This window comes from Aphelocoma coerulescens, chromosome 2 (genome assembly GCF_041296385.1).
Source record: "Aphelocoma coerulescens isolate FSJ_1873_10779 chromosome 2, UR_Acoe_1.0, whole genome shotgun sequence".
NCBI lineage: Eukaryota > Metazoa > Chordata > Aves > Passeriformes > Corvidae > Aphelocoma > Aphelocoma coerulescens.
In genome coordinates, this window is record NC_091015.1 from 57,999,251 (window position 1) to 58,017,650 (window position 18,400).

Sequence of the window (18,400 nt, forward strand, 5' to 3'; positions counted from 1 at the left end):
ACAGCACTAAAATCTAAGTCAGATAAAACCATGATTCATGCTCAGAAGTGAATGTAGTGGCTCAGACAGAGATTGCCTCCTGTGGATGTAAACGTACCATTAGTTTCATTAGCAACAGGATTTAAGCACATGTCCAAGAAGTATTTCTGTATCAGGGTATTATCTATCCATCCACTTGCCAAGTATGCTGCAGGGCCATTCTCTGAAAGTGTCCACATCCATATTTTAACAGAGCCAAGCCTGTGGGGTCAACATGTATAAACTGACACTATGCCAACTTTTTCTTGTTGCAGTATTACACTGATACAAAGCAGCTGGAGCTCAGGTCCCTTGACTTTAATTGGAGCTTATATTCACTCTTTGAGTGTTTTGGTCATGCCTTTGGCTAAATGAGTTCCACACTGACTTGTGTAGACCAGTGGAGATAACATGACTACTGCAATACTATCTTTTGCATGCCTTGAGTAGTTTACGTGTTAATATTGCAACTAGCTTGTTGCATTTCTGACTTGAAGGGACACATTAATGGGTTAAAAGTCCATACATCCTAATCTGAGCATGCATAAAATCCACTAGAATTAATTAAAATGCTAAAACTGATGTATTTTTAAAAATGTCCTTCAAATAGTTGAACAGAAGTCCCCCTGATATCCAGTAATCATGTACGCTCCCTTCTTCCCTCCATAGACATCTCTGCAGAGAAAAGCCTGCTAGTTTGCAGTGAGAAGTCACTACCAAAGACATTTCTGCAATGAAATGCCTGCTTGTGTGCAGGCAGTTCTCCCCTAACAGGGAGTCAGATGCTTGCTAATACAGCATCAATCCATTGACCAACACTTGCTCAGTGAAGCAGACATCTGGGTGGAAGTCATTATTTCCTCATTACTTCAGTGTTTAAGTCATGTCAGGACATGAACATGTATACACACAGGAAATCACCAGCAAATTTAAGGGCAATTTTCCAAAAGGCTGAAGAAATGGCTTCTGAACTCCCTTACCTGATCAGCAGGTCAGACTCTTAAGTCCTCATTACATCCGTACAGGGAAGGGCTGCAGAGTTTAAAAACTGGTGAGGTCAATATCTCATACTGCTACAGAACACATCCAGTTGCCTTAAAAAAAATTCAGGTTCTTACCATGCTGGACACAGCTAGATCAAGTTTTGGATCATAAACCTGAAAAATATTCTTATAGGAGAATTATAACACTAATGTTTCACACACTCATGCCAGGAAAAAAAAAAACCAACTGAAAATATCCCTCTAGTCAGAAAACTTACTCCTAATTTTATTTCAAACTTAGTTTTCAGCCTTATAATAATATCTATCTTTAATTAAACTACTATTTACATTTATATTTCCTTAAAGTTTATTTGAACACAAATTTTGAATTGGAAAAATAACGGTTTGTAATGCGTTCAGCCAAAACTTACTTTTTACCTGGTTAATGTGGTAAAGAGGGGAAAGTTCATTTCACCCGCATACAATTTTTTTTAGTTCTCAGAATGATCGTGAACTGAAAAATTAATTATTTCCAGAAAGCTGGGCTAAGTGTCACAGAAAGTGGCGTACAAGAAAAATCAGTTGCTGCCTCAAAGAGTTTGTAATAAATTAAAGAACAGGTGGAAGAAAAGAAACACTATTCTCTTGGCATTACAGCTGACTGGAACTAAGCTCAGAATGATTTACTGAGTTAACCAAAGTCACACTGCAAAGTAGTGTAAGAGACGAGAACTGAAACCAGTTTTGCTCTGCTCCAGACAAAAATATTTACCATGCACTTTTTATTCTTTATAACTACCAGGACACTTAGATTTTGAATTTATAAATATGTGCATATTCTCCATTTTGCACTTTAACAGCAAAGAAACAAATAAATAAATAATCAGGAAAAAAACTTGCAGCTGGTCACAGCTTACATCTCAGTTCCGAGCGAGACTTTCTTTTTAAGTATAATGTCCTAGAATATTCAGCAACTGCAGCAACATAAGGGCTGCTCCTGCAGAAAGCAGCCTTAGCTCTGGTTGGAGTTGATTAAAAATGAAGAGGAGTTGAAGGAGACATTTTCATTCATTCAGCGGTTCCACAGTTTTTGACAAATGTTTGGGTTTCCATGGAAAATTACCAATTGGGAAATTTCTTAGAAAGAATGAAATTTATTTCTACTTAGCAAAGAATGAGTTACAAAAAGAAACATATGCCACAAGGGGTGAGATTTCTGTGAACCTTCTGCGCAGCTATCACCACAAGAAATAGGAGCACTTTAATATCAACTAAAGCTGTACAAATACCATTGTTTTTCACTTGCTGCCTGAGTTTGGTTTCAGGTTGCCCAAAAGGAAAATATGTGTGGTTTTCTTCTGAAAATAAGAGCATTTTTAAGCAAACATTTGTGGTTATGTCAAAATTCTCAAATTACCCCATTATGCTCCTGAGTTAGAGAAGCACTTCTCTTTTCAAAATAAAAACAATTTTATTTAAAATAAAAGTAGAGATTTAAGGATCTGGGGTTTTTTTCAATGAAAAATCCCAGTTCTTTAATTCTTTTTTTCAGGGTACATGCTGGATAGGGAATCAAAATATATTTGGGTTCATAAGTAGATTAAGTTAACCCAGATTGGTACTTTTCAATAAATATAATATTTAACAATAAAACATGCCCCATTCCTGTGTCTTTCTCACTCCAATCTTTAGTTTCCATGTCTTGCATCCAGAGGTATGGGAGAAGTCCCTTCTGTGAAACATCAGTAGAAAGGCAACAAGATCACAAAACCTTTTCCTTCTGGCTTACAACACAACCAAAAGAATGAAGGAGTGAGTAGTAGTGAACAGCCCAAAGTACAAATTTATCTAGTCAAAGATGAATAAATGTAAATCTACTTTGAACATAAATACTTCAAGACATAAATATGGGACTGGGCTCATCAGCTGGAGGCTTTAAGGAAATTCCCATCATTTGCTACAGCACTACAGCTGTGACAAAATTAAAGTTTCATAAAGCAAAATATTTATAATAACAAAAGCATTTCATACAGTAAGAGTGTGTGAAATAAAGATGCTGCCTTCTTTGGGAGCATTTGCTTGGGACAGCTATGGTTACAAAAGTAAATTTACACTAGAGAAGGTAAAGAAAACGCATAATGCCCGGTTGTGGAAACAGCCATCAAACAAAAGATCTAATACGAAGCTGATTGTCAAATTTCTCCAAGGCCTGACATGTTATATGCTAAATCCTTAATAATATAATGTAGGGGTAAATATGAAAACAGCAGCAGAGTAAACCAAAAAAAATAATTAGACTATGTTGGAGGTAAATAAATACAAGAAACTTCTAATCATATGGGGAGTGATGAAATTACTAAGAAGAGTCATCAGAAGAAGGGATCAATGCCATTTGAAGATGTGAATTTTCCAAATTTATGAAAGGGACTATTTACAAAATCAAAGCAATGAGAAATTAAATTTGTAATTTGAGTCCTTGTTACCTGATGCGCTGATAGCTTAAGTGCCTCAGAGGAGATTCAATCATCTTTTGTTTGCATCATTTTTACAAGCAATTATGCTTGAACCTTCCACCAATTACCAGGAAAAAAACCCTTCTACAACTAGTTTCTTCTGTTTTTATTTCACTTCCCACTGCAGCACTGGAGCGAGCCACAGTTAGACAGAAAACACTGGGCTGTGTAAACTGGCTCACCGGACACACAAAATCCTTTTAGGCAAACAGTGGCATTCATAAGCTCAGGAAACAGGCAGAAATCAGTTTATGTAACACTTTTCCCTACAGTCAGATTATGTGGATCAATTATCCCTGCCCATATTAGAAGGGGTTGGAAATTTATGGTCTTTGATGTCCTTTCCAACTCAAACCATTCCATGATTCTATGAATAAGGACTGTTTTCATATCCATAGAGGTACCCTCAGTTTCCTAAAATCATCTGAGAATTTTACCCAGTAGATTTCTCATGTAGATTCTAGCCCTTGACCATGGCCTTGATGTCTTCTGCAGCATATCACACTTGTGGTGGTTTGAGAGCTAGGAAGCACTTACTGTCCACAGTGAGTACAGGATATGGAATGATTCCTCCTTGGTCCCTCTGCAAGCCTTGATTTTCCTGTCCTGTGTTCTCTCCACTCTCCAGCTCACCCTTCATTTTACTGAAGCATTCTTTTTTTATGTAAAGCAGTATATAAGAGAGAATATTTTTACCTGAGTCAACCAACTTACTATACACTATAATTTAGGCGTGGACATTTTTCATTACTATGGTAATATATTTTCTAGTGGTCCTAATACTGTAAAAATGACAAAACTACTTTCTGAGCAAGTTTTTCATGTTTTTTTTTTTTCCTTAGGTGAGAAACCTTCTGGCAACAAAACCCTAACATGAGGGCCATTTCACTCCTCTGATCCCTTGCAGAAGTGTTGCTGAGTTTGCAGTTCTATAACTCAGGATACATTTTTCACTCCTATGACAGGTGGCTCCACATACACAGGTGTGCTGGGGATTGTGGAGCAGTCTATCAGCCTGTCAGCTGGTGTAGTCGTCCCACTAATAGACTGCCAGGTCTCCTTTGTTATCCTGGAAACCTATCTTTATATTTTCCTCTTTATTTTTCCCTCTATTTTTTTGATTTTGAGTGATTTTGCTCCTATTGTGAACAAAGCTGTTGCAAGTTAAGTTTCATTACTAATTCTTTGTCAAGTCTGTATGGGCAGTCCAGTGTGCTTTAAAATATCCGTGCCTCCTCATAAAATACCCCACAACTCCTGCTTGAACATATGTGATGCCCTACACATGCTCAAAACTCCAGTAACCTCTTGGCTTGCTTAGTGAAATGAATTTTCTTATTGCAGTGTTGGTCAAAAAGGTTCTTCATTTCTCTGGGATTTTAAAGATATTATGCAGAGACAACACCCTGGTTTTCCAAAGGAAATCACAAGAACAAAAGAAAATGTTAAAGACAGAGCACAAAGCCTGTATGTTTTTGTTTTGTGCTGCTCTCTGCAGATATGCTTTAGATACAGGGATTGCATACAGAAAACCTGCATAGGTAAGTTCAGTATATCACCTTAGCCTGGCTTATTTTGACTTGCTGAAACCATTTCAATGACTTGATAAAAACGCACGTATTCCAGGGCAGCCTAAGAAAATTAGGCCTGAGCTGACAATTAACAGCATAACACGAGAGAAGAAATGTGCCCTCAGCCAAGACCCTGGTACAGAATTCCTAAAATCATTTACTGTTCAAAACACTGAAAAGCAAAAGTATGATTAATCTAAAAATTACTCTAATCCCAACTGAGCTTGTTTACCTTTTACCCCTCTGACACAGTAAGATTTAAGTTACTCTCATAGTTTAGCTCATAAGACAACTCCATGACATTAGTTTGTCAGTCAGTAGTTCTGTTAGAGTCAACACAGTGCTCCAATATCACTGCAAGGGAAAAAAACCAGCAAGTGCTCAGAGCAAAAAACCAAAGCCGATTAGCTCCATGGAGACTTGTTTCTACATCAGACTGCATGGCTTATTGCTTCTGAAAAAGACTGCAGTGTCAGACACGCCAGGCTGGTGACACTGAAATTACACAGACACACACACAAAAATCAATTTGTGAGCAAAACCAGCTGAAGACTGTGTGTGAAATATGCCCAAAGCAAGGTGGGGAGAAGTGGAGGGGGGCATTTATGTTGCTGTGTACTTAACCCTGGTCTCAGGTCGTCACAATGCTGACAAAGGTGGACACTTTTTGGTACCTGTATCTCTGATCATTGTATTCAAGCAGCTCCCTCTTAAGGTCCTGACTTTATAAACTTTTCCAATTCAGCAGACACTTAAGCATCTCTTTCAACCTGTTCAAGTGGCAAATAAGTAGGTTCCAAAGTGCTTTGATGAATAGCATGGATCAAAGTATGTGCTTAAATGTTTTGCTAAATAATTAAAAATTGGCTTGAGAGCTGGCATAAAGGCACTCACTGAAGATTACCAATCTTTATGAAAATTAAATGAAGCAATTAAGCTTAGCTTTCCTATCTATACTTCCAGAAAGGCCTATTAAGTCTAGCATACAAGCTCTGGTTATTGCAAATTTCAGGATCAGTAAGTCTAGGGTTAGTTAAAACAACATTGCCTTTTTATAGAAAGGCCTTGATGTGGACAAGGTGCTTTGTATATCTCTTACCTCAAGGTAAACTGTGGAGGAAGGCTTTTGACAAACAGCCTAACAACATAAAATAAAAATTATTTATATCTTTGTCTTCCTTAGGATTGTATCTTGAAATAGGTGACTACAGCTACAAAAATTACAGACTCTTGTGGAGGCAAGGCTGGCATCCCTACTTTCATTGCACCCATCCCCTTTTGCATTCCTTTTTCAAAGTCTCTGAGAATTTCACTTTGCCTGACCCTTCCTACACTTGTGTTAATTCCCAAACTGTAATCTTTCTAAACTTGAACAAAGCCAGTTTATCTATGTAGGACTTTTTATTCAGACAGCAAAGCTAAAACCAAAAACAGATGAATGAGCAAAGTCTACAGGGACAGGAGACAAGTCTGTCCTCCATGGAAGGGCCTGCTAAGTATCACACTGCCTAAAAAGATCTGCAGAAACATTTGAATTCCAGAAAAAGTTGCCAGCTGAACTGAGAGTTTATATGTACTTGCAAAAGGCTGAGTTCATCTTGTGAATCTTATTTCAGTCTGTTTTGCTCAGTTGTCCTTTACCATCAGCACTAAGCCCCAGAAAAGTTCATGTTTTCCTTGTGTAAAACCACATCAAAATCATATGGTAAGAGAGTCCTTCATACTAAAAAAGGACAACCATACATGGAAGAGACAAACATTAGAAAAGTGTTAAGAAATTTTCATGGTATCCCTGAAGGTGAATTAAAAACACATTTGTACTTAAACATAAAAGAAAAAATGTAATAAACAATGCATGGGCAGAGTCCTACCACACTGTGCAGTTCTGATGTGGAGTCTGAAAAGATGTGTTACAGGCAGATGACTTACGTACTCTTGCACCAGCACTAATCCTGAGAGCTATTGCACTGGGCACCTCAACCCAGTCCTGGCTCTACTGTCCAAAGGTGGCCCCTGAGCACCTGCAATCCAGGATGGCTACAAAACAATGCTGAGGCTGTTTCTTCTTTCACCACCATGGGAAATTTCCACTCTTGCAAGGAATCTGTTCTGTCTCTGGCATTCCTGCTTTCAGTTTAACTCCTTCTTGTAGTTGGGCCTTCTTGCTCTGTATGCCAGATCATTCCTCAGTCAAGTTACCACTGCCAATTATAACCTCCCCTTCATTGGAAATAGATGCCAGCAGACAAGGCTTGCCCAAAATTGTACACCCAATTAGAAGGAAGATTAAGAGTAATACCAAGATCTCATCACTGCTAAAATGTCATCTGCTAGACTAAGTGCTAATGACTGCAGGACAGCTCTCACTTGGAAAGGACATGCACCTTGTTAAGACAGTTATTCATTGTATTACTATTTAAAGAAGATGGAGCAAAAGAGTACGTGGAAATATAGGGAAATTGAAGTTATGAACAGAGCAGCATAGAAAAGTCAGGAAAAGGTTCCATCATCATATAGGACGACACATGAAAGCAGAGGTTAAAATCAAGGCTAGAATATGCTGGCCTAAGTTATCACCAAGACTTGCAGAGTGAATCTAATGCTCTGAAGTCCATGAAATGTCCTCTGCAGCTGAGGTTTAAAATATCACAGTTTCTTTAAAGTAAGAGAGTATAGATGCGCATTCAAATGACTGCTGCTGGGCTCCTGAAATTCAACTTTCAGAAACATGCAGTCTTGTAATATACATAACTAAAATTTACCTTCTCAACCTGTCTGGAGTCAGATCTCTGATTGCTTTTGCCAACAGGGAGTCTGGCCTCTTGAAGCAATGCACATCTATATCTGCCAACCCACACCCAGGAGGTGATGAACTAAGCCCCACAAACTTGTTTCTTTCTCTCTCTCTATTTCATTTTTATTTTTAACAAAACGCTCCTGTGAACAATAAATATGTAATTTTCAGAATTAAAAATGGGCTTTGGGTTTAGTAGATGGCCTCAGCCTAGTTATAGTATCAGCAGTTTTTCCTCTCTAGGGAGTAATTAAGGGAAAGCTCTGACCACAATGCTAAACTGTGATAATGACAGAATTTAAAATCATTTTCATACCACATGCTGCATTGCAGTTCATTTCCATATGCTCTGCCTTCAATGAAGGTGTCAAGCATATAAAGTCTCCTAGGCAAAAAGATGACCAAAGTCCCAATGCCTGGAAGGAAGCTCAGGGGAAAGACATACATTGTCATACTATATGTGATAAGGTCTCACATTATGAAGTTGGCAGGTGGGAAGTAAGAAGGCCCTGGAGATTTTGACTATATTTGTCTCTGTCACACAGTTAGCACCTGAGATTTGTAATGTTTTGTTGGAGATTCACCTGGGCTATAAATTATTTGTTAATAGTGGACATTCAGTACACAGCTACTGCACTCACACTAAAGCTGCTGAATAGTTATGGTGAAGCAAAATTTCATGGTCCACACTTTGCAACACATTGTAGTTGAGACTATCCCCTCTCTGCAATGCCATATAGAGAAAAAAATAGCATTATAGCCACATTACCTAAAAGGTCACTGTTAACTGGGGTGCAGCATTGCCTTGACAGTTATGTTGACACTAATTCCAGCTCTGCCTTTTTCAGCAGAAATGAAAAGACCCTTAGGGGAAGGTCATTTGCTAGACATTACATCTTGGGCTGCGAAACAAAACTATTCACAAGACAAATGGGGGCACCAAAAGCAGCCTCGACATAATATTTATCTCTGAAAATGATACAACTGAAGAAATACTCTGGGGAAAAAAACCAACAACCAACCAAATTAAAAAACAAACAAACAAAAACCCAAACAAAACAAAATAAAAACAACAAAAAAGGCAACCAGCTTCTCAGAGGCAGCAAATAGCTTTGTATAATTCATTCAAGTTTTGTCTCTTATTTTGATCACCTTCAAGTTCACTAAAATCAGACCCAGCTATGTAAGGTGGTAGATGAATAAATATTTATCACACACAGAACTGGTGATCGTATTTGGGAGATCTTCCTAGAGGAGGTAATAGAATAACAGAAGGGAAGGAGGTCGACAGGAGAATTGGGAATCAGAAACATGGTTAGTGTGGTACATGGAAGTAGCAAGAGAGGCAAACATCTTACAAGAGGAAGGAGTGGAGAGAAGTGGGAGCAGGAACTTGGTGAAGGGCATGGGGAGCAACACATGGATTGTCAGAAGTGAAACCTCTAGCCTCATAGGAGCAAGGCAAGGTTAAAAAAGAAAGGTATTAAGCAGCAAAAACCACTCACTGAAGAGTTGAAAATGGGTCCCCTGTATACAGCTAGGCAAAAAGGATCCTGAGATGCACCAAAGGAATTGTGACCAGCAGGTCAAAGGTGATTTTCACCTTCTACTTCACTCTCATGAGATGCCACCTGGAGTGCTGTATCCAGCTCTGGGGTCCCCAATGTAAGACAGACATGGACCCATTGAAGTGAGTCCAGAAGAAGCCACAAAGATGATCAGAAGGATGGAACACCTCTTCCGTGAAAACAGGCTGAGAGAGCTGAGGTTGTTCAGCCTGGAGAATAAAAGGCTTCAGGGAGCATATTCCAGCACCTAAGAGTGGCCTATGAAAAGGCTGGAGAGGGATTTTTAACAAGGGCATACAGAACAAGAGGAATGGCTTTAAACTGAAAGAGGGTAAGTTTAGATAAGACATTAGGAATAAATTCTTTCCTGAGAGGGTAGTGAAGCATTGGAACAGGTTGCCTAGATTAGCTGCATTTGCCCCACTCCTGGAAGCGTTCAAGGCCAGGTTGGATGGAGTTTTGAGCGCCTTCCACTGTTCTAGTGTGGAAGAAGTTGTCCCTGCCCACAACCAGGGGTTGGAACTAGATGACCTTGAAGGTTCCTTCCAATACAAATCATTCTATGATAAAGAATAAAAAGGACTCAGACAACCCAGAAGTGCAAGGGATTGTGGAGTTATTATGTAGAGACAATGAGCAGAAGGGCAGATGACACATTCCTCCTCAGCCTGGGTCAGAGAAGAAGAGTCCTGGGGCTCACCACTCTTAAGTCACCCACAGATCTCCACAACACGGAAACTCTTTCATTCCCCTTTTGGGTGCTCATTCACACAGGGAACAAAGATCTGCAGCACCTTTGTTCCGGTACCACGTTTGGAGCATCAGCCGGAAGAGCCTGTCTCTCTTGATGGTTTTTACAGCTGTCTGTATGATGGTACAGTACAAAAACAGAATGAGGGAAAAGAATGCATTGCTGTTCCAAGCAGCCTAAAAACGCATCTTAAGTAACAAGAACTCTATTAAAATAGAATTATTGTGGTTAAAAAAGTCAGTCCTCATAACTTAGAAAATCCTTAATTTTTGTAATTTCCAATTCTGAAATGTTCCATTCTGAAATGTTCCAATTCTGAATTCTTGTTTTGATGTACCATTATGGTAGCATTATCTGTGTATGGTAATGGTGCATGTTGCTCCTGTGAAATCATATTTCATACTACTTTATGCCTCCTAGGGAAGGAAGAAATGTGGGGGAAAAAAAGCCAAAACAAAACAGCACAATGTTGAAGAATAATGCTGATGTATATGTATCCCAAAAATAGGAAGTTTTGAATACACCCATTTTAAATCAGAAAATTAGTCATTCAGTTATACAGGCTCAGAATATTTGCTTCCAGGACAAACCTAGAAAGATAGCGTACTTTTCACCTTGGTGAAAACTTTTATCTCACTAATTCTTTGAGGTTCCTCCATTTCATCTCAAATCATTCATCTCTAAACACAGCAAACACAGCAAAACCTGTCACAAAGGCTTGAAAACTTATTTCCTTTGGGTTTTTGTTTGCTTAACATGGTCTGTCAAGGAATCAATACCTATTCTCATATGCACACAAAGACAAGTAATCTTAAGCATGCATATGAATAAAAGACAAGCAATAGATTTTATGCAATTGGGACACTGCATAATCTAAGTTTGTAAACCCCTTTAAAGACCTTTATAGAACTAATTATAAAGGTAGGAAAAGATCTATCTCAACGAGGACCATACTTCCTTATGTAATATTATGGTGCAACTTTAATGACAAGGCAAATTTTAAATTCTGTGTGAAACCAATGTATCAGAAAAGAAATAAAATGTTCTATGTGCAACACTTCAGGAAAGGCCTGGCCACTCACGACTGACAAACTGGCTGACAATTTTTCAAACCCTCTATTTTCTTCTGTTATGCAGAAGGATAGATTAAAATCCCCAGTAGCATTCTGAAGACATCTCATTGATTACAAGAATCCTGATAATACAGTTAGGAAGTGGAACCAACAGTATGTGATTTGTCACTACCCCTAAATGAGAGATTAAATTTCAATAACTACATTTCAAATACTTACAATCAGCATTACAGCAAAAGAATTCAAACACTCCCCTTAAAAAAAAAAAAAAAAAAAAAAAAAAAAAAAAAAAAAGCACTTTTATGAGTATAAAGGTTACATTTATTGAGCATATTTTTGAATGCTATTATTCACCAAGACCTACCTTATTTAGTAGAAATGATCCATTTGATCTTCTTTATAAATTTTGCATTGAAGTCCAAGTTCATGCACATTATGATAACTAATATCTTCTTTCTACTCCTGGAAGAGAGGCCCCATAATTATATCATTAGCACAGTGAGCATAGTTCCATTTTTCTCCTAGAGCAATACTACATACATAAGAGCAAAGTCTAGCTTTACTTTTAGAATCTCAAGAGTGTCTCTGGACAAGAACAACTTCTCACTACACAAATGTGAGAAAGGCAAAGATTATACAGAGATGGTGTGAGTTAGGCCTAAGGTTAGGCCAAACGATTTCCTGCCAACAGGGTAGACAAAGAAACAGGAACGAACGGTGAGAATTTTCATCAATTCATCAGACTTCGTTGGCTTAACAGGATTTAGATGTTCTGTGCATATAAATTATACCCATTTATTCATGGTGTGTTACCGGTCAACAATTGCATGAATATTCTCAGCAGAGCTGAGGCCTTCTGCATGTCTTGCTATAATAAATGTGGAGCTTATGAAATGGTTGTATAAGAAATGAAACAAACAATGAAATATTTCTCTCTTGGGGACCAAGAGAAACTCTTGTTTCGTTTTGATCTTAACACACAGGGATGACCCATGTGAATCAAAACAAGGGAAAAAGTTTACACAAAGTGAAGAGCCAAGAAGTGCTGATGTTTTGCATAAGTTTTAGCCTTCTTTTTGTGCTGTGCTCCTTGATAACAAATTGTGATCTGGGGACAGCTTCTGCAGTGGATCACTGGTTTTGACTGTGAATTACTCTGGTGACCCAGAAGTCAGTAAAAAGCCTTTGTTCTCCATTAGGAATGTTTTACTGAGACATTCAGCACATTTCCAGCATTAAGTAAATAAACCTATAATTCAACTCCCTTCGCCTATAGATCATGAAGAGCCATTGACCACGATAAAAGACATCAGACTGGCATTTTAGGTTGTACCCAGATGCAACCAGAAGTGATAGACACCTGAACCAGATGCCACGTAGGCAGCACATAGTGGTATACCACAATTATTAATCAAGGAGGAGACAGAGAGCCAGAGACACAAATGAAAATATCTAAGTGCACTTATACATCACCAGAAGAATAAAAGGGGAGTCTAGCAGCCAGTTCTCCTAAATTGCCAGTATTTTCATCATTTTACTTGGAAGCAGTGGATTCTGCTGCCAGAGTTTTGATCCAACCTGTTTTCTTGTTTAAAAGAGTGAGAAAGATACTGAGTTTATTGTAGCATAGCACAGAAAGTTAATTTATGGCAAATGGCCTCAGCAAATGCCTTCAATCAATGGCTTGAGTATGGCTCAATGTATTTTCCCTCATCAAGAGTGAGTCCCAGAGCCCAGGTGAATATTTATGTTTGGCAAATACTTCATTTAGCAATGACAACATTAAAGCATGTCTTTTTTATTATTCCCCTGCCTCTATGGTCTCTGCTTTCCCGTAATTCATTTTAAAAAAAACCAACAAAAAAAAACAATCAAAGTCACCAACACATTTCCACACAAAATTTTCCAAGACTCCAGACTCTGAATGAAGGTCATTGTTCACATTTGCAAGGTTCCAAAGTAAACGTGCAATCTATACAGTTCTTTTATACCAGAAAAACTTACACTCACTGAATTCTAAGTCACATAGCATCTTTCTGTCGATATTGCACATGCCTTTCGGGTATGTCACAGCCATCAAACTAAAAATGTATGGCTTGAACCTTGCTGCTCTTTGTGCCAGGTGAGGTTTTTTAGCCTGTGTCCGGCTGAAACTCAGTCTTCTAGTCTCGAAAATCCTCAAAACTATCATCAATATCTTGAAATTTAGCTTGAAAGGTCTATTTTAATTGAATTCCTCATAAGAATTCAAAGCTTTTAATTAAAAAAAAGACAAACAGCTTTTAAGAGTCTGGTAAGACTGGTAAGAACCATTTCCACAGACTTCATAATCTAATGGTAATTTAGAGAAAATGCTTTGAAACCATAGTTTCAAACTGCTGCTTGAAAGCCATGGTCACTCCTTCTGATTTTTACTATTTAAGAAATATAAGCAAAAACCAGTGCAAGCCAATGCAAGTGATGAGCCTACCAAATTTTTTAAGCATTTATATGATACATAGCTTTATATGATAAGGCCACCCACTCACCAGCTGCAACTGACAAAGCCATGTGCTAGCAGAGACAAATAGATTTTCAATAAGATACAAGTATGTAATCCAATATTAAATAACTACACCAAAATCTTAAACCAAAAAGTTTCCTAAGTTTTAAAACAAAGTTAGGATGGGGAATTATTTTACCCTTCTTCTTCTTGGGATGCAGAGTCACATTGAGCCTTACTCTTGCAGAGAGATTACCTTTTGAATAGAAAGCCATTTGTCAGCAGCCAAAGCTTCACTGCATTACTATCTAGGGTTTGGCACATCAGTCGGATACTGACAACTGAGGCATCAGAGGCACTGGGAAGCAGCAGGAATACTGATTATGGCACAACTGCATATGGAAAAAGGGTAAGAATTCTAGCCCATGGAGGATTTTTATGGAAGCTGTAGTCTGCTGGACCAACCTTTTATTGATGATGTAGCCACAGGGGCTCATTAGGCATCTGCAAACTCCAAGGATTTTATATATAGCCCAAAGAACAGGTAACTGTAAATTGTAGCAGCATTTGCCTTTGTATCCAGAAACTGGAATTAATTCTACCAATCCCTGAAAACTCAGGCTGCAAACCTGTTCTTTGACCTCTATGCCTTTGACCACAGCCATGAATAAGCCTTGCCTCTTTCTCTGGCAACTTTCCATTCAGCCTAAGTGCCATTCATTACATAAACCTAAAATTCAGCATCTCAACCAAGTGCAGCTTTTAGATTTTAACCATGGTTTGCAATATTTAACAGAACCTACCTATTTTCTGGCAGTAACTGGCTGCAATTGTCATTGCTAAGCTAAATCTCATTTATAAATCAGCTGAATAAGGGCATAATTAACAAAACAGTAATGAAAATATGATGTCATGTTACTGGTGAAGGAACATGGAGAATTTCACAGTGGGTCATAATGGGAACATTATTCAGTATGGGAATTCTTCCCAGTTTAAGAGGCATGTCCAATTAAGAGATACATGATTTATTTCACATTTTGATTGTCTTCTAACCTATGACTTTTATCTTGTCATATCAAGCACACTGATAACAGGGAGGAACCAGAAGAGTTAATTGAACATCCAGGTGATAAAGACTAATAAATCCCTGGATTTCTACCTGGTGAGTACATTTTAATAGGTAAGGGGAAGTAAGCAAAAGCCAGGCAGGGTGACTCATCAGTTCTAGCAATGTAAGAAAATTAGATTTTAAGTGGAAAAAGATGTTTCCTAGGAAACAGCATGATCTGCTTGTGGAACATCAAACAAGAGCAATTTCCTAACAACAGCCATGGCTAAATTGATCTACTGCACCTCAAACAGCTTTATCAGTGAGAGAGAGATTGAGTCCCTTTTATATTTTCTTAGTTACCATCATCAATTTGTCTATTATTTGACTCCTTCAGCTGTTACCTTTCTGACCCTCCACAAGTACAAGTATGATATTTGCCATTATCTAATTGGAAAGCACGTTCTGCTTTTCTTCATCTTTTCTGTCTCTCTTTTTTGCAGCGAGCTCTAGATTCCATTATTGCTGCTGCCACTGAGCCAGAAAGATGTGAGCACGTACCATGGTATGCAGCAGGCATCAGCTCAAGCAAGTGTTGTGTTTGAAACCCTCCACTTTGCAGCAATGAGAAGTGAGCTGCAACATAAGCAACCTCCTGGGCTCCCTGCTCTGAGACATTCAACCTACAGTACATTCAGCCCACCTATACAATTCACACTGGACCAAAATCGATGTCTTTCCCTTTATAGAACACTGTCAACATTTTCATTCCAATAAATTAAAACCCTTACATTTCTGTGAAAGCATATGACACTTTGCATTATGCACAAAAGACACCAAGTATTTTAGATGCTTGGGAGGAGAACATTTGTTCTCCTTGATCATTTCCAATGCAGATCGTTCAATATGCATAAGTTATAGCTGATGCAATGCAGAGACTGTCTTCAGAGCATGACCATGGATTTCTGAGCATAAATCAGTGCATGTGCTGACTGTGTGCAGTCAGACAGGGAATTCTAGAACCAGGCAGCCCCTCAGCACTCCTGCTACATACACGGCTCATGTGTGTCCTGCGACACTGAGCAGCAAATGCACATCTGTTCAGCAAAGACGCTCTCAGAGCACTTGGTTTTCTGGACATGCCTCTGTGCATTTAATATGCACATGCACACTGAATCTCAGGTATCACAAAGCAAGCAAATTCACTCTAGGTGCACACATAGAGATGCATCCTATCCTAATGCCAAGGCATTCAAATTCCTCCTAGACAAAATTTCTTGGCAGAACAGCAATATATGTCTGAGGAAACCCAAATGCCTGGTAGCTCTAATCCTGGCCACTCTTGAGCTATCACAATGGACGAAGACAACTGCCAAAATTAAGAGCCAAAATTTAAGTAGGCTGCCAAATTCAGCATTACTGAAACACTTTCAAGCATACTGATTGCACAGAGAGTTGCAAATGGACAAAAATACATAAGACCAAATCCATTCATGTTTACAAATTTGTCTACTGTGCAACTTGTGAGGAAATAAAAAACAGAGACATTGTAAGTCTCTTCCACATCAGTGTTGCTCTCAAAATGAACTAACAAAGTATTCTACCTACGATAAGCCCATGTAACTGAGGTTTCATTATTACTACTGCTACTAATTTGGAGATTCCCATGCAGGCAGAAATTATGAAATACCAAATTCAGAAAGTCTGTTCAAGCACTTGTACTGCCTAAAATAAAGCAACATGTTCTAGAAAACTTGAGTTCTACTATGTCTGAATTCCATGACCAATGGAAGCTGTCCTTCAATGTGAATTTCTCTACTACCAGCTATGCATCAGCAAATCACACATGGAACAGAAAACCATGCGAAAGCCAGATAAAGTGAGAGAAGAGACTTTGTGCTATGGATTTGTGGCTCCAGAGTACTGTAAAGAGATGGCATGGGGAGAGTTATTCCACTGTAACTGATTCTTTGGATTTGCAGCAATTATTTTATTGTCACCAAAAAAATCTGGAAAGTCTGTCTCTTTTCCAGCCTACTAAACAGAACAAAATTCCCCAGATCTTGGTGAAGCCAATGGCAAACTCTTTAATATCAAGAATTACACACTCCCTACCACAATTATCACTCCCAGAAAGCTCACATAAAATCTTCTCAACAAAGCTCTTATTCCTGCAGTGCCTTCCCCAACCTGCACCTTTGCAATGATAAAAAAAACCAACCCTTTTTTTCCTTCCTCTCACAGTTTACAGCTTCGTTCTCCGCTTAAGACATATTTAGGATTAATGCTTTTATTTTAAAGGAGTAAGATTAAGTATTTTTAGCCCCTGTGAAACAAGATGATGTATGCTGCAATTGTCAAGTCCCTGTTAAATTGCATGTAGCACATTCTGTAGCTCATAAATATTTAAGATGACTAAATAATTATCCTAGACTCCTCAACTTGCCTTTCCTTATTAGTTCCATGGGGAACAAGGAAAGCATTTGTTCTTCTTCAGCCATACAGACAATTATTGTATTGCAAAATATCCTCTTTCTGTTGTTGGTGATGCTGCTACATAATTCTTTCCTATTGTGGTATGAGGGAATTAGCCTCTTTCAGAGCACAGAAGAGCCCCCACTTCCTCAACAGATCAATTCAGAAAGCTTGGCAACTTTTCCAAAACATCTCCATCAAAGCATGCCCCATCTCTCTTAATTCCACCCTTAGCCTCCTGTTTCCAGTAGCAGAGGGTAAGAGCACCCTGAATTTTACAGGATTCAGAGTGTCAAGCAGGGAAGCATGTCTTTGCTTGGAGCAGTTCAGTGGGGAAGTGACAGAGGCTGAACGGATGCAGGTGTATCTATTTAAACCAGTAGCTGTAAAGAGGAGGATGAGCCAGCAGCCCTCTCACCATGGAAGAGCACCGAACAGAATTTTTACTGTTGCTTTACAGTTTATTCTCCTCTCTGCCTGTTTTCAATGCAGCCATATGGTAGCAAGCAGATATCGCAACCTAATAGCAGATGAAGAGCCTGCACACTCTCACAGGCAGCAGACCATGCCCCAGCAGTCGGAGTGGCAACACCCACCAGTATAGCCAAGGAAAAAGAGCTGCCTCCCAGATGGCTGGGATGCAGAGCTTTGTCTCAAAGCCTAAGCTTCTCGTGTCTGCAGCTGTCAGATCTGTCACCATGGTTCACTACCCGCCACCACCGCCCTCACCCCCTTCCACTCGGGTGCAGTGCAAGAGAAGCAGAGCAGGAGCACAACACTGACCTCCAGTGAGTGCCCGGCCTTCAGAGTACTCTTGTCATGCTGTGCTGGGATTAACTTGCCTTGGAATGCCACTGTAAAAGAAGGTGCATGGCACCAAGTCAAAATAGCCCAAGTAGTTGCTGTAACGTGCATCTCTGCTGAACAGAAATCTACAATTGTCTAGAAAAAGCGTGATGGCAGAGATCTGTCACTGCTGTGTTAAGAATTCAGCTTAGACACAATGCCTAGATACTGAGGAAGGTGAGATGCGTAAGAGCTGAAAACTTTTGAAGCACTTTTCTTGCCTTATTTGCATTTTTCAGATTCCCCTTCATTTTTAAATTCAAAATAATGAAAACAAT

The 18,400-nt window shown here is 38.9% G+C and overlaps 1 protein-coding gene across 30 annotated transcripts in view; it reads right to left on the reverse strand.

Annotated features, from left to right (window-relative positions):
• ARPP21 (cAMP regulated phosphoprotein 21) overlaps positions 1-18,400 on the reverse strand; it is a 654,082-nt gene that overhangs the window by 367,067 nt on the left and 268,615 nt on the right. For 28 of the 30 annotated variants that reach the window (XM_069007670.1, XM_069007667.1, XM_069007674.1 and 25 more), the window contains 2 exons: positions 11,636-11,733; positions 11,491-11,525 (listed from right to left, as the gene is read on the reverse strand). The gene's annotated coding sequence lies outside the window, so the exon portion shown is untranslated. Of the gene's footprint in view, positions 1-11,490; positions 11,526-11,635; positions 11,734-18,059; positions 18,131-18,400 lie in introns of all 30 variants that reach the window. The other 2 variants (XM_069007666.1, XM_069007660.1) reach the window with 2 other exon arrangements.